Source organism: Achroia grisella, unplaced genomic scaffold (assembly GCF_030625045.1).
Source record: "Achroia grisella isolate CSIRO2021 unplaced genomic scaffold, CSIRO_AGI_Agris_v1 utg807, whole genome shotgun sequence".
NCBI classification, from domain to species: Eukaryota; Metazoa; Arthropoda; class Insecta; order Lepidoptera; family Pyralidae; genus Achroia; species Achroia grisella.
The window spans coordinates 536,948-554,095 of NW_026713028.1; the positions used below are offsets into that span (position 1 = coordinate 536,948).

The 17,148-nt window shown below is 32.6% G+C and overlaps 1 pseudogene; it reads right to left on the reverse strand.

The window, feature by feature from the left end:
• Positions 1-14,859: 14,859 nt before the first annotated feature.
• On the reverse strand, positions 14,860-16,941 carry LOC131851753 (uncharacterized; annotated as a pseudogene).
• Between the last annotated feature and the right edge of the window lie 207 nt (positions 16,942-17,148).

Sequence of the window (17,148 nt, forward strand, 5' to 3'; positions counted from 1 at the left end):
TTCTGTGATAAGAGTCGTTATGGTATGTTTAATGTTTTTTATATACCTTCACAACTGTAATTTTAGATGAAGAAGAGACTAACTGTTTGGTTTCGACCAAATTCAAATATACAAATTTGAAGTCTAATGTGAGGTCGTAAATCATTACTACGGACCTCCTTGCGATAATACTATTTCAGTTCAGACTTGCACAGGTAAATCCGCGGCAAATAGCCAGTATTTTTAAACTAGTGGGTGTTATTGCTGAAACAATTTACCCTCTACACATAAACTGAAACTAAATTTACCGTTCAATAATAACAGACACAAATTAGATCGCGGATCCTGCGGGTTGGGCTGCGACCCCACTAATTTTGCGGTTGTAACCGGTATGAACTGGTTCAATGCAGAACCCTTATAATAACAATGAACGTTATTCGATCGCCAGCTGCCGAAAATTGCTGAAACGCGCTAACATTGTTCCCAATAATATTGTTGTATATGTACACATAATACAACAACATTATGCAACTATAACTCTCCCTTCTCTACGGAGATGCTCTTTACTTACATATTTTTTTAATATTTTCAAAGCAAAATTACTAAATTCGTAATAAACTTAATCAATTTTCCAAACAAACCCTGCCAGAAACCTAGTTTTATTACTACAGTGTTTTGTTTTTAAAAAATCTTTCATATTAGCAAACAATATGAAAAATTCAAATTAATTCAATAACGAAAATCGTTTTATGTAATAACTAGCTTTTGCCCGCGGCTTCGTTCGCGTTAATTTATCCCCTTAGGGGTGGAATTTATCAAAATGCTTTCTTAGGGGATGCCTACGTCATAGTAGCTTTATGCATGCGAAGTCTCAGCCCGATCGGTTTAAAATAGACAAAGTTTCATACAAACTTTCATCCCCTATTTTATCCAATTGGGGGTAGAATTAATCAAACCCTTTCTTAGCGGATGCCTACGTCATAACATCTACCTTCATGCCAAATTTCAGTCCGATCCGTCCAGTGGTTTTGGCTGTGCGTTGATAGGTTGTATGTCAGTCACCTTTGAGTTATTTATATATACAGGTAATAAAATTTTCCTGAACAATTCATACAGCACCATCTAGATCCAAGCTAAGCAGATTGTGTTATGAGTACTAGACAACTGATAGAATATACTTTGATACAGTTTGTTTTGCAACACATAGAAAGCACCCAGACCAATACAAACAATCATACTCATGAATACAAATGTTTGTACCATGCGAGGACTCGAACCCGAAATATATTATTTATTAATTCCAGGATATATTCTTTGCTTTGCCGTATTTTAATATGTTTTAGTATTAATTATATAATAATATGTGTTATTGTGACTTTATGAAGAAACAAAGAGTTTTTTTGTAATATTCAATTTTATAAATCACTAGTTACCCGCCCTGGCTTCGCCCGGATGTACATGTATTACATATATAAACCTTCCTCTTGAATCACTCTACCTATTAAAGAAACCGCTACAAAACCCGTTGCGTAATTTATATATTTAAATATATATAGGGACAGACAGCGACAGCGACTTTATTATATACTATGTAATGATTTATCTTAATAATATCACAGTAATATTATAAACGCGGAAGTTTGTGAGTGTGGATGGATGCATGGGTGAATAGATATTTGTTACTCTGTCACACGAAAACTACTGAACGGATTTTACCGGCATAATTAATTTCTATTAGCTTCTAATTGTATACCAAATTCGTTGCACATAAAAGCAGACTTGTCACATGACAGACCAAATTCGTTGCACATAAAAGCAGACTTGTCACATGACAGACCAAATTCGTTGCACATAAAAGCATGACTTGTCACATGACAGACCAAATTCGTTGCACATAAAAGCATGACTAGTCACATGACAGCTGTCCGTGCATCGAAGTGCTTCTGAAGCACGAAGCAAGTGACAATCATTTGAGGCTTGGACAGGAATTCTGTCAATCTCCAATTTCAGGTGAAGCGTGCTCTCCATCCGAGATCAAAGAATGTTCTGAATAGAGTACTTTACACTACTTGGTAAACTATTACCACTAAAGTACTAACTTGATAATATTACATCCTTTTTGGATGTACAAGGTAAAGTATTGTAAATAAAGCGATATATTTGTCTGTTTAATTTTTCAATGACTAAATACCTGAGCGGATTAAATGGAGGTCATGAACACGATGTATGTGTTCGTACTCGTAGGCCATCTCAAAAACTAAACTCGAAGCGAGATGTAATAAGGGGTGAAAGGGATTTTTGTGTATACAAAATCGTAAGTAATGGCTAGTTTAAAGCGGAAGTGTGTTTACTTATTCAATTACTAGCTTTACACGCATATAGTACTGTAAAATTTCATCAAAATGTATTTAGTAGTTTTTGTGTGAAAGAGTAACAAGCATCCATCCATACTCAAAAACTTTTGCGTTTATAATACTAATAAGATATATTAACGAAATTTAATTAAAATAAGTTCTATCACGAGATTGTAGATCGTCTACCTTTTATATGAAATAAAACAGACGGAGACGCGGATAGTACCTAGTACAGTATATACATATATAAAAAAGTAAGCATTAATAAAAAATGTGTTGACCAAAATTCCCACCGGAATTGGAGATAATGGATTTCACGTGGTCCACACCACCGGAAACAGTTTACACATAAAGACAAATTGCATTATTGATAGTTTTTTTCCGCTCAAGCGACAAGGAAACAAGACTTTCCCAGTGGTAATTTGGAAAAACTCGCAGCTGAGAAATTCTCGCAACTTTTGCAGTCAGTTTTGTGGGAATGTCCTAAAATCCTAGCGTTTTGTACATTGAAAGACAATTCTGTGGAAAATATATTTATACCAATGTTTTTTCTTTTTTTTTGTCCGGCCTAAGTCCCATTTATCCCGATATATACCCGACAGGTCAATCTTCACCAGTACGTTCTAACCTACATGTTCTCATCCACGTTAATTATTTTTATTAAAATAAATAAACTTTCTAATTTAAAAGTCGCGTAAGTTACTCCTTATACTTTTAGCTATCTGCAACTGGAAGGCCCGTTAAATCATGAGATACCGATTTTGTATATTCTTTTACATACAGAAAGCTACATTATTAACGTGTGTTTATTTTATTTTAACCAAAAGTTGTTGAGCAAAGCTGCATCAGATTATTAGTCTTAAAATGAACTTGCTGTTATACAAGAATGGTGTATGAATATCAATCTCAATTATTTAGGAGTTATAAGCAGTAAAATGTTTATTATTTTACCAGTTTTAATGGGGGAATAAATTAAATTATGTAATACGCAATGCGCAAGCAGTTTCTATATTTAATTATGTAAATTAATGATAAGATACCTTTGTGGTTTTAATTAACGAAATTGTTAACAACACACGCTGAAATGTAAAGTATAATATAGTAGATACTTGCCTCTTAAACATTGTAGAGTCCCAGTATATTAGGTCCTGTAGTACATGAGAGATGTTTGTAGCAGCGCGGATAGATGGTGTACAGGACTCCATACATTCGGGCCGCTGGTTTTCGTGACATTTTCAAATATTTATATTTTTATACGATTATTTACTTGTTACCATGGTTTTGCTCTTTTACAACACGATCATAGTTTGTAATGACATATATTTTTATAATATACTGTTATACTCTCGTAAAGTACTTTCTTGTGAAAAAAAAAGCTAGTTATAAAATTGAAGAGTTTATAATTGATAATAAAATTCATTACAAAAAAAAACTAACTTAAAATTCATAGCGCTAACAATAATATCTGGTTGCGCAAAGAATGAGTATGTGGCGATTTTTATGTTGATTATCGCATGAAATTATACATAAATAAGGAAGAGACTGCTTGTTAATGTGTAGTTTCTTAAAACAACATTTATTTAAAAGAGAAACACGCAAGTTTCTTATTCGTTCTTCTTGTGACCAGTTTTTGTTTAGAATGAGAGGTAGAACAAAAACATATGACTATTCAAAAGTGCTTAGCTTAATTGAAATAAGGTTACTTCTATTTGTATTTCAACTTATAAAAAACTAGCTACTAGCCCTGGCTTCGCACTGGTGTACATGTATTATACATGTAAACCTTCCTCTTGAATCACTCTATCTATTAAAAAAACTGCTTCAAAATCCGTAGCGTAGTTTTAAAGATTTAAGCATACATAGGGACGGACAGACAACGACAGCCGCTTTGTTTTATACTATGTAATGATAAAGATTGTGTACGATACGAATCTGGAATTGGAATTAAGACTAGCAAGCAAGCTAACGAGCAATGTTGACTTATGTACCATTGCGAATACATTTTGTTTAAGGAAAGAGTGGAAGGGGAAAATCAAAACACAATTATATTAAGCAGATCAAAAAAAAGCTGGAGTCTTGTCGTATCAACTACTAAAGAGATTCATGGAAAATCGTGGACAAAGACAAAAACTCCACCGACAAGAGCGCGGTTCTTAAGTTATGAATGAATGAAGCATATACAAATATGTCCTACCTACCGATACTAGGTTAGGTAGGTAGGACATTTTTATATGTTAAATAGGTTAGGATACTTCCTAACCTACTTTATGATTTCATATTCTTAAATTTATTGTCTGGTCTTATTTTATACCACGTAAGCTATTTGTTGAAGTGGTCAGTTATAGGCCAAGCGTGTAAAACCGAGCGGTTGGAAGTTTCCGTATAAAATTGCAATAAAATTATGCAAGCAGTTCAGACTAATAACCAAGCTTTTACTGGATGGCCTATTATTTATTTATGTGAATTTTTACTGCTCTTTACAATTGGTCAAAATATAAGTTACTAGTTTTTACCCGCAGCTTCACTCGCATAACTTCATTACTGGCTGCTAGATGGCGCTAAAGTATCAAAATCTTGATATTTAATTTTTTTGTTTCTTATAAGAAATATTAGTTTTTTTTTTAATAAAAAGTATTCTATGTTCTTTCTAATACCTCCAAGAACGTGTGTAAAAAATTTCATATTTCATGATTATCGGTTCAGTAGTTTTTGCTACTGTCATATTTATAATATTAGTGAGAATATATATTACTTATATAATATGTTTTTGTTTTTTTTAATATAATTTTATATAATTAGAATGACAAAGGAGATGACGGTATAGCTGATGATAATTAGTAATTACTACAGAATTAAGTGATTTTTGTATAAAATTTGGTTCCTCATACATTTGGTACATACATTTCTCCTCAGAAATCGCTACGCATGAGATACCTCTCATCCGACTACGATCGATAATATATATTTTTTTACGTAGAATAGAATAGAAAATAATTTATTCAAATAAACTTAAATTAAGCACTTTTGAATAGTCATAACAATTTTTTTTTTATCTACCGTTACGTCTACTACCTTGTACGGTTGCTACTCGTATTTACCACCAGATAGAAGGTCAGCTTGTTTACCATTCTAATTTACATAAATAAAGAGATAAAAGATAGTTTTACACAATTTTGCAGTCTCTTGTTATATATCTTTAACGTTGATTACTATTAATATATTTTTCCTGCTTTAAATAACACAATAAATACAATTAAATTTTGAACATTTTTACACTGTTGCATTACACAGAATTCAGGAACATGCACTTATTATGTGACATATACAGTTGTTTCGTTATTATTGTTAACATTATAGTGTACTGTTTTTGTTAGGCGTATTTTATCTATGTTTTGTATTGTGTGTGCTGACGGTGCAAATAATATATTTATTTCATTTATTTATATACTTTTTATTGTACCAGGTATATTATAGAAATCAAAACTAACAGAATTATAGGGTACAAAAGGTCAAGTTATTGTTTAAGTAAGAGGACTCTTTCAAACTAGAGGTTGCGCTAGAACAGAATAGTAAAATTTATTAAATTAATAATAATCACCAACACACACGCAAATCTTATCTATTTTCACTTGAAATTGACTGAATAACTTGAAGAGGAACTTGAAAAAAGGGACGAATAACTAAAGATTTTACGTCACAAATACGGTATTATATAGATCCGAAGCTATTACAAGCAATCCATTTGTCAATGATATACCATCGTAATACACCGCGGAACAGAAATACCATAAAACCTCACACAACCAGACAGAACAGTCGTAGCCGTGCAGTATTTTAGCATAAAATGTCAATAAAATTATACTTTGGCATCACCGCGGCGTTTCTTTGCCTTCTGGGAGCGCAGTGCGAAATTAAATTGTTGAAATGTTTTCCCGAGCACCGACTTTGTTATTCTCTCCTATTACAGATGGCGGCCAATTTGAGAATTTTAATGGTCGGTTGTGATGAAGTTTTGTAATAGGAATGATATCGTGATTTTTTGACACGTGCACACTATTGGTTGTTGTTGAAATGTTTTCCCGAGCACCGACTTTGTTATTCTCTTCTATTACAGATGACGTTCAATTTGAGAATTTTAATGGTCGGTCGTGATGAAGTTTTGTAACAGGAATGATATCGTGACTTTTGATACGTGTCCACTATTTGGTTGTTGTTGAAATATATTCCCGAGCACCGACATTGTTATTCTCTTTTATTACAGATGGCGTCCAATTTGAGAATTTTAATGGTCGGTTGTGATGAAGTTTTGTAACAGGAATGATATCGTGATCTTTTGACACGTGTCCACTATTTGGTTGTTGTTGAAATGTATTCCCGAGCACCGACATTGTTATTCTCTTCTATTACAGATAGCGTCCAATTTGAGAATTTTAATGGTCGGTCGTGATGAAGTTTTGTAATAGGAATGATATCGTGATTTTTTGACACGTGTCCACTATTGGTTGTTGTTGAAATGTTTTCCCGAGCACCGACTTTGTTATTCTCTTCTATTACAGATGACGTTCAATATGAGAATTTTAATGGTCGGTCGTGATGAAGTTTTGTAATAGGAATGATATCATGATCTTTTGACATGTATTATATAAGTGTTTCTATTTTGGTATCAGTTAATCAAAGTAAATAAAATGATTACTAATCAGTTAATAAACCGTCAAGATAAGAACTATTTCCTTCTTAAAAGGCCGGCAACACATTTTAAATTACCCTGGTGTTGCGGGTGCTCATGAAGAGCCAAAAGCTCTACTATAAAAAAAAATCTTAATTAAACTGAAAGACTTTTTTTATGAAATTACAATAGCAAACAAGGTGGTAAGTGGTAACCGTCATATATATATATATATGAACAGCTACTACTCCGGTATCATATAACGCCCGCGATACTAGTTGTACCTTGCCAATACCTGTCATACCTCTTATCCTATTTAAGGTTGAGTTAAGATAGTGAAATTACCGGTTAGAGAGGCAAAATAATCTTAGTCCTCTGGAATAACAACACATAAGGCCTACGGGCTTCGCTTTAGGACGTGTCCATGATCCTATTCATATATACGGCCTCGCTGGTCTAGCGGTTTAGCACACCGCATTTCTTCCAATGGTCGTGGTTTCGATTCCTCGCACGGTGCAAACGTTTGTATTCATGAGTATGAATGTTTGTATTGGTCTATGTGTTTTTTTATATGTTTTATATATATCTAAGTATGTGTATCAGTTTTCTAGTACCCGTAGCACAAGCTCTCCTCACTGTGGGACTAGAGGGCGCTGTGTTAATTGTCTAGAGTTATTTATTATTATTATTATACCAATAGGCAATGATTGCCGTTTACTCGTCAGGTAGATATCAGCTGATTTACTACTACAACTACTAAAAAAATATGATCAAGTTACTTGTGACAAGATATGTAAACAAATAATATTATGTGACATACATTTCGGTGTCACACCTGTCATATATTTGAAATCAGCAAACAAAAGCAATAAAAGAGAATGTTGAACAAAAAATGGTTTTACGAGCGAAACATTTTCTAGCCTTCCACTACATTAGGGAGTGGCTCGTAAAAACTATGGATTCGATTCAAATAACTCTTTCCACTCAATTTATTTATAGTACACGTTACAATAAAATTTATACTCTATAGATATAAAAGAGGATTTATTCTCAATACCGATACTTTAATGTTTAGAAAACATTTAGTTATAAAAAACAGTCATCGAATTTATTTTATCAAATTAGATGTTATTTTGCGGGAGTCTATTTCATTACTTAATGGATTTATATCATTTTGTTCACCATTAGCATATGTGAGACCACAATTATTCAGTGCGGAAACCTGACCACCGCTACTAGAAGCAATCTGGATGAATGCCGTGCATTTCCAATAACTTTTTGTCACGCACAACCACATTAGAATCACCTTCCAACAACGGTATTTCCGAACGAATATGATGTTGAAAACTTCAAGAAAAGAGCTCATTTCTTCTTAAAAGGCCGGCAACGTAATTTCGACGATGTTGCGGGTGCTCATGGGCAGCGTAATCGCTTACCATCAAGTGAGCCGCAAGCTCGTTCGTCCCCTATGCTACAAAAAAGTAGCGCAGTATTACGTAGTCTGGAACAATTATATTAACATTACGCAAGAAATAATTTGATGTGAATGTCAAACGTATCACTCAGTGAGTATTAGGCTTCCAAGCTACATCTGAGCTGTATTCACTTTTTGATGATGCCTCGTTCAGAGGCGAAACATGCGTCGAATCTGGGTGTAGACTCAATAACGGTCGGAATTTGATCACAAATAGAGAATTTTCTAACGCTTCCAGTAGCCGTGTTCAGATTTCTGAGTTGAAGGTCTCACACATGCTAATGATTGTGGAATATAACAAAATAATATAATTCTATTAAGTAATAAAATTAACTTCCCCAAAATAACTTTTAATTCGAAAAAATATCCCATGTTTTGATTTTAAAAATTCATTCGCCTATACCGCAAGTAGCGCCGTGCTATAGCTTGTCACGAATTATTATATTAATATCATCTTAAGTAATAAATAATTTGAAAGTTAAACAGGTTTTAACATGAATAATTTTATGGTAAATAAAAGTATTTGCCTCTTTCAACATTTCGACTAGGTTAAAGATGAAAGTCGAATGAAATGAAGTGAATGTCAGCCATGTTAACCTGTGCAATATTGCAACGACACAGAGTAGAACAGAGAACGAAAGAAAATTGAATGCGAAAGGAAACAAAACATCGAACTTGGAGACGGCTGACCTAGTTCGCAAAGTCGCAGTTGGCTTTGAAGGCAATGACGTAGTAAGTTATGACGTGAAAAATAATCCAACGGGCAAGTGTAGTTAGATATTAGGAGAATTATTATTGGAACTGTCAAAACTCTGGCGACCTTCCTTGGCTTTAATTATTTGGAGCGAAACGTATAGCTTGGCGTTCATTACAGCTCCTTTGCGACATATCTATACCAAGAATTTTGGCCTATATTAATATAAGCGTTATTGTACATTGTAAAACAATATATGTAATTTACCGTCACGAGTCTATTTCCAGATCTATTCTATTCCATATCTTTGAATACCCCGATTCAAAGATATTGTTAACTGTCAAAGATAAATAAAACACCTGACTTTGTCTGATTATTCAAAATAATTTAAATTAAGGATTAATTTTGTTTATTATCGATGTCTCATTATCATCATTTGATTTCAACCTGTATCTTACAACTGTTGGATTAGGGCGATGTTCCGCCTTCTGCATCCATTCAATCCCGGCCAGCTTCGGGTTTTGTCGGTCCATCTTGTAAGAGGGCGAGAACTGTACGCGGCCTCCAATCCATAAGTTTTCTGCCCCATTTACCATCGCTGTCTCGGCTGCCCATCCTACTGCCACTTCAGCTCACATACTTTCAGAATTCGTCCACTTTGGTTTCCGTCCAATTTCCTCCTTTCGGATCTCGTCCCTTAGAGAAACTCCTAGCATAACTATCTCTATAGTCCGCTGTGATCTTTATTTATTATTATTAATAATAATAACCAACATAATTCATACAGCATCATACAGTTCCAAAGTTAAACATAAAAAGAGGGTGTTGATGTTTTATAATTATTGTTATCTTTATTTAATATTTAAGAATACAATATTTAGTAACACCTATTTTTCTGGTAACACTATAATAACCAACGACAATTCACAACGTTATACAGTCCCAACCTAAACATAAAAAAAAGGTTATAATACGACACCTAATACCATAATACAATACTTAACAACTGATGGAATTACTTTAATATTTTTTTCGCAAATGTAAATATAACGTACATATAAATATCCTGTAGTCAGGATATTTATATATATATATCCCTTATATATATATAAATATCCTGACTATGGTTTATAAGTATAATTATCTTTTATTCTATTTAATAGATTTATATAATATTTTATCTATTTAATACTTAAGAATATTGTATTTGATAACACTAACTATAATAACACGTTAACTTACCTCTTTTTCTCGTCCGGTTAAAACCATTCTTTCTTTTGCATGAACAGATCCCGCTCAAAGGAAATTCTATATTCAACCGCCGTCTCCGAATCAAATTTCCACAAAGGATAAGGGGGTGAGGGGGGATGTAGGGTGTAGGTAGGTAGAGGAAAGTAACAAAAATATTTTTCTTCCATTTTCTCTGCAGGTAACTTTACATAAAGATAGCGATCCGTATAACTAATCAGAATAATTGTATACGTGACAGTGCATTCATTGGAACACCATGATGGTGTAGCGGTGATACACCGCTGTGCTGTTAAAATGGTCGCAAGTTCGATGCCTGCAAAATTCAGTTATATTTCATGAGTAGGTATATTATTTTTTCAGTGGACTTTTTTTTTGATATATTAAATATTTGTAAGTATAAAAGCAATTAATCACTATTAGCTAAAAGGAAGAATAGCTCTATGTGCACACAGAGCCGTCTTTCAAATATATGCTAAATTTAATACTAATATATAAATATAAAATTATACAAAAAATAGTACCTAATATACTAATTAAGATATTTTAGGATATTGGAAGCTTTTGAAAATGCGTTTTGAAGGTGTCTTAAAATGTTGTTTATCCTATACTGATAATGAAAAATTTAATTATTTACAAAATGTTAAAAGTAGACATTTTGTAGTAATTACTAGCTGATTATTACCAGCGGTTTTCTTTGCCTAAAATATGCTTAATATTAGAGTTTTCATAATTTATATTTAATCATTTAGTTTTAATATTATTATCATAACAATTCACACAGCGCCGTCTAGCCCCAAGCTAAGCTACCTTGTGTTATATGTACTAGATAACTGATTCAAATACATAGATATGTACATATTCTTGTTAATGCATAAATATTATACATAGAAAATACCAAGACCGATACAAACAATCATACTCATAAATACAAATGATTGTACCTTGCGAGGAATCGAACCCCCGACAATCGAGAGTAAGGCGGTGTGCTAAATCGCTAGACCACCGAGGAATATATATATATCACATATATATCATACAATAATTGTGTCAGCTTACATATTAGGATATTTATTACTAAATCAGCTACCACATGCCAATAAATTGTGATACACAGGTAAATCCAAGATTAATTAACAGGATAATACGTTTTAACAGAACTTCGGCAGCACCGCGATATACAATTAGTGTGATTTATTTAATTGTCTATAGTTGTGTATATAATTTCATTATCGTTGTATAAAAATGTGTGAGAGTTGATTAACAAAAACAAATCTTCAGACAATTTAACCAGCATATTGAAACAAAGAACATAATTTTTAATTGCCCTTTCAAATGTTTATTTATTTATTTATTTATTTATTAGAAAACCAACAGCTTACAATCTAATACATTAATCAAAAGTACATATCTAAAGAAAGCCAATAACAGGTTTTCAGTGAATTAGCAAAAGAAAATAAAACAGAACGTGGCAAACAGAATAAGGATTAATTTAAAAGTACAAATCAAATATTATAAATTTCACAATATATAAAACTAATAGAACAATTTTAAGAATTACAAATATTATAATAGTATCTGAATTAGATACTATTTATTTATATTATTAGTCACTTGTGTGTGTGTTTCTGTAAGAAAGAATGTGTGTGCATGTGTATAATTAAAGTGTATGAAGATAACTATAAGTTGTGATTAAGAATATGAATGAGTTTCGTTTTATATGTGTTTTTAGAATAATATCTAAAGGGGTCTACGTCTTTAAAGTATTTATTATACGTCGACATTATACGAGAAAATATAGAATTTTTAGCATAGTTAGTGTGGGCAAGCGGTACCGAGAATAATGGTGTTCCACGTACACGACGGCGGGGAACAGAGAATGCAATAGTATTGAGGATCCGTGGGCTATCAATGTTTCCCATGATAATATCATATAGAAAAGAGGCATCCAAAAGTTTACGACGCAAGTCTAATGTTAATAATTTATAACTTTTACATCCTTCCTCATAATTTGTGAAAGTCTTTTGTTTAAAGTTAAGGTATTTAATAAATCGCCATTGTACCTGCTCCATCCGGTCTTTATAAATTTGATACTGTGGTGACCATATGCAACTCGCATACTCTAGTGTACTACGTACATATGCAAAATATACAGATTTCAGGCATTGTATGTTTTTAAAATATCGGCATACACGCTTCACAAAACCTAAGCTCTTGAGCGCCTTAGCTACAACAATGTCTATATGTTTGTCCATTAAAAATTTGCTGTCAAAATATATACCAAGATCACGTATTAGGTTAACTCGCTGGATTGGGATGTCGTCTATGGTATATGTAAATATTAAAGGAGTTTTACGTCTTGTAAAACTGATAATTTGACATTTATCATGACTTACAGTAATATTATTTTTTTTGTAATAATTACTCAAAGAATTTAAGTCATTTTGTAATTTGTAACAATCAGAGACACTGCTTATAACACGGTAAATTTTTTTATCATCGGCATACAATAAATATTCCGTATCAGCAAAGCTTAAGTAAATATCATAAAGATAAGCATTATAAAACAGAGGCCCTAAATGCGATCCCTGGGGAACTCCGGAGGGAATGTCAACAAAATTAGATCGAAAACCACCTATTACAACAGCCTGAGACCTGTTCGACAAATAGGAAATTACCCATCGAAGGAGATCCCCATTTATACCCAATATATTTAATTTTTTTAATAAAGTTTCATGATGTACGCGATCGAAAGCTTTTTCAAAGTCTGTATAAATTACATCCACCTGTCCCCCTCTCTCCATATTGTTTAACACATAAGATGAAAAAATAGCCAAATTAGTAATGGTCGAGTTAGATTTTAGAAAACCCTGTTGGTTATCTGTGATGCTGTTACTGATAGTGGGATAGATTGCCGCATATACAATTTTTTCTGCCACTTTGCTAAAAGCATTTAAGATGGATATAGGTCTGTAGTTTTCAATCCTGGTCCTGGCACCCTTTTTGTGGATTGGAACAATAAGTGCTTGCTTCCAAATTGAAGGAAATGAACCCTCACTTAATGACCTATTATAAATAATGGTAAGCGGCCGTGTCAGTGGTTTTGCACACTTTACAATGAAGTATGGATGAACCCCATCGCTACCTGCGCCTTTTCTAGTATCTAATTTAGATATAAGATAAAAAACTTCAGCCTCGGTTACCTGCACAGATTGGATATATCCTGTGTCTCCACATAGAGGTGAAGGTAAATCATTATTTATACTATTGGTTTGGTTTGGTTGGTTAATAAAAACGCTGTGAAAGAAGTTATTAAATCCATTTACAATAGATTCACCATCTGAGTAAGTACCAGAGATCGAGTTAAAAGTTTGTGGATACGAATCATTTAATCTTTTTGATTTAATATAAGACCATAGTTTTTTTGGGTTTTCTATGATTTGTTCCTGTATTAAATTAATGTAATTATTTAAACATTCCTTCTCTTTTAAGTGAAACCTTTTTCTAAGCAATGAGAATTCGTCATAATCTCTTAAGTTATTGGTTTTCTTCCATCGCTTGTGCACCTTTGTTTTATCCTTTAAAATATGTATCAGAGATTTGTTGTACCATATAGGATACCGATTGTTGTTTTTAGTATATGTTGGGATAAATTTATTAATATTTTCATAGATTATATCGTAAAAAACGCGAGTAGCCTCTTCAACGGTACCATTTTTCAAAATACTATTCCAATCTTTATCTGATAAAGAGAAATTAATTTTTTCATAATCACCCTTAAAAAATTTATACTTGGGTAAAATATTTTCTTTAAAGGATTTTGTTACAAGATCGAGACTATCAATGTGTAGGACTGGGTGAAATGTATCTTCTCGTACTAAAGGATAATCACATTTTTCTATTTCAATACAAAAGTTAGAAAATACCAGATCCAATACATTGCCATGAGAATTGCTAATGATATTGTGTTGTTTGAGACCACACAATGTCGTTTCGTTTATTAATTTAATACCTACTTCTTGAATTTCAATAGCACCTTTTTTTAAAAAAGAAGGTCCGTCGCAGTGCCATTCAATATTTGACAAATTAAAATCCCCTACCAATAACACTCGGTCATTACTAAAATTTGTACAAAGATTGTTTACTGTATGTAGAATATTATCAATATCACGAGATTGATTCGGGAGGCCACCCGGGATATATGTTCCTCCTATGTGCAAGTTAAATGATGTGTGACAATTGTCATAAACAATACTTCGAGAGGGTATCGTCAACCAAACTGACTCTGTAGGTGAGATAGACCACTCGGGACGCGGAATGGCACACAAGTTACGCATAGTACAGATCATGACTCCCCCGCCAGTGGCTTTACCCGTAAGTGTGCGATTCCGATCACACCGATATACATCATAACGGTCGTCACAAAGTTCTATATTAAAAATTCCGTCACATAACCAGGTTTCCGTTATGATAATGATATCATAATTATTTGTTAAAATATTTCGAAAAAAATCTGACGTTTTAGTGCGTAAACCGCGCGCATTTTGATAATAAATTTTTAAATAATTTAAGTCACTGAATTGTACAAACAATAATTACCATCGTAGTTATGCTTAATACCTGATACGAAACGTAATTATCTAAAATACTGTTTTTATTTGCATAACCATACTGCAATTTAAAACAATTCCCTAAGTCAATACCATTGCATATTTTATTCATTTTTATACACTTAATATCAAACTTGTTATAATTAATGCGCGCGGATATATATATTATGTTAAATAAAAGAATAATTTTGGCGGTGTTTATAATATTGCTGTCAATGTCGGGTAGACAAGCGTTTTTTAGTGTCGACTCACGCTCATTTGTATTATACGAGTGGAATAGCACCATCAATTCACCAAAGTTAAATGTCATGAATGGATGTTCCTTTATAGCACAGTTTAAAATAATTATTTCACTAACCATAAGATAAAATATAGTGTACTTTATGTAGGTTTTAAAAGCTGATAATAATATTAAGATAAAGTGATTATACTCCAGTATTAGGGCAGAGTTTTTAGAATGAATTAGTTTTACGAATGTTGTATTTATTATTGTGTTTTCAATAACGTACTCCAAAAATAAACAAGAGAAATAGAATTGTAGTGTGATAAATGTATTGTAATGTGTGTGTGTTTGTATATATTTGTAGTTTGTGTGGATTAATAGTCTTGTAGAAAATAGTATGAATAGAACAAGATGTAGACTGACAGTTAGCGTTTCGAGATATTGTATTAATATAGTATTAATGATGACATGAACCTTCGTGACTGAAAAACAGATACACTGTTGTTTTTGGTAGAAAAATAAAGAAGTTGTAACACAAAGCAGTAACAAAAATGTTTCTAACGGATTTTTGATATGTCGCAATCGTTTTTTATTAAAATAGCTGGTGAAGATTCGTTTCGTCTCACGAAAATCTGACAGTTTTTTACCCACACATATTTAAATAATTTTGTTTTAGCTATATCTTTTACCTTTTTAAGTAGTAATTTATTATTACTGGTCAGATGTTCGTTGACGTAGATCCGACGATCTTCGCCTGGAATACCCACATCCTTGGTCTTTATTCCATGACATTTTCGTAAACCAGAGATGATGTTGTCTTTGTGCAGCCGAGATTTTAATTTTATTACAATTACCCTGGGTCGCCCTTGAATGATTTGTCTTGGTTGAATGCGATTTCCATGTTCTATGCAATCTCTGGTGATGACAACGCCTGCGTGATGTGCAATTTTAATAGTGAGATCTATTAGGCATTCATTTTTAGCTTCAGGCACGCCGATAATTTCTAAGTTATGAATATATATATGATATATATATTTAATTCATTTAGTTGATATGTGTATTTAAATTCTGTACCTTGTTGTCAGTTGTAAGCAGGATTTTATTTGTAGATTCCAAATCACATATGCGTTTTTGTAAATCAGAGTGAGAACTAGATTGAAATTCCATACTATTCTTTAAATCTAGAATATCTTTGACTACTTCAGTTTGGCGTACCTGTAAATTGGAGATTGTTGACTCGAGTTTGTCGTAGTTTTTGCGCAGTTTATTTAATTCCTCCTGCATATCCAATGTACGTGTAGATAATGTGTCCAGTTCACATCTTATCACTGTATCTATTTTGCTATTAATACTTGAAATCCCTCTATCTATATCAGCTTTCCATGAGTTGATCTTCTCAAAAAGTCTTTCTGAGAGTTTTTCTATTTGTTCGCATGCAGAATCTTCCGGTTGTTTTCTTTTTCGTGATGGATATCTCTGCATATTTTCTGTAGTTAAGTCTGGGTTCGATGAACATTTCGTGGGAGTTCTCTGTAGCGACATAGTAGTATTTTCACTATATACTTAAGCTTTCACTATTATTTTAGACTTGTAATAATTTTTCTTCCTTAGATTCTAAATTTATTAAGTAAACAGTTATAAATTTTAATTTTAAATTTCGGTATTGCTAATGACACGTCTGTTCGCCCCGAGCGTAGGGTAATTTTTTTTTGAAAAAAAAACCTACCCTACGCTCGAATGTTATAGCAAAACTTTGAACTCGACTCCAATAAATTAAAATTATGATTTGAAATAAAAGCGGATATCCGGTCCCGACTCAGTTATTGCAATACTCAAGTTCAGTTTACTGTGTCTTTATAAAATCCTTAACGTCTTTTTTATTTTGTATCTAAAATGAAGA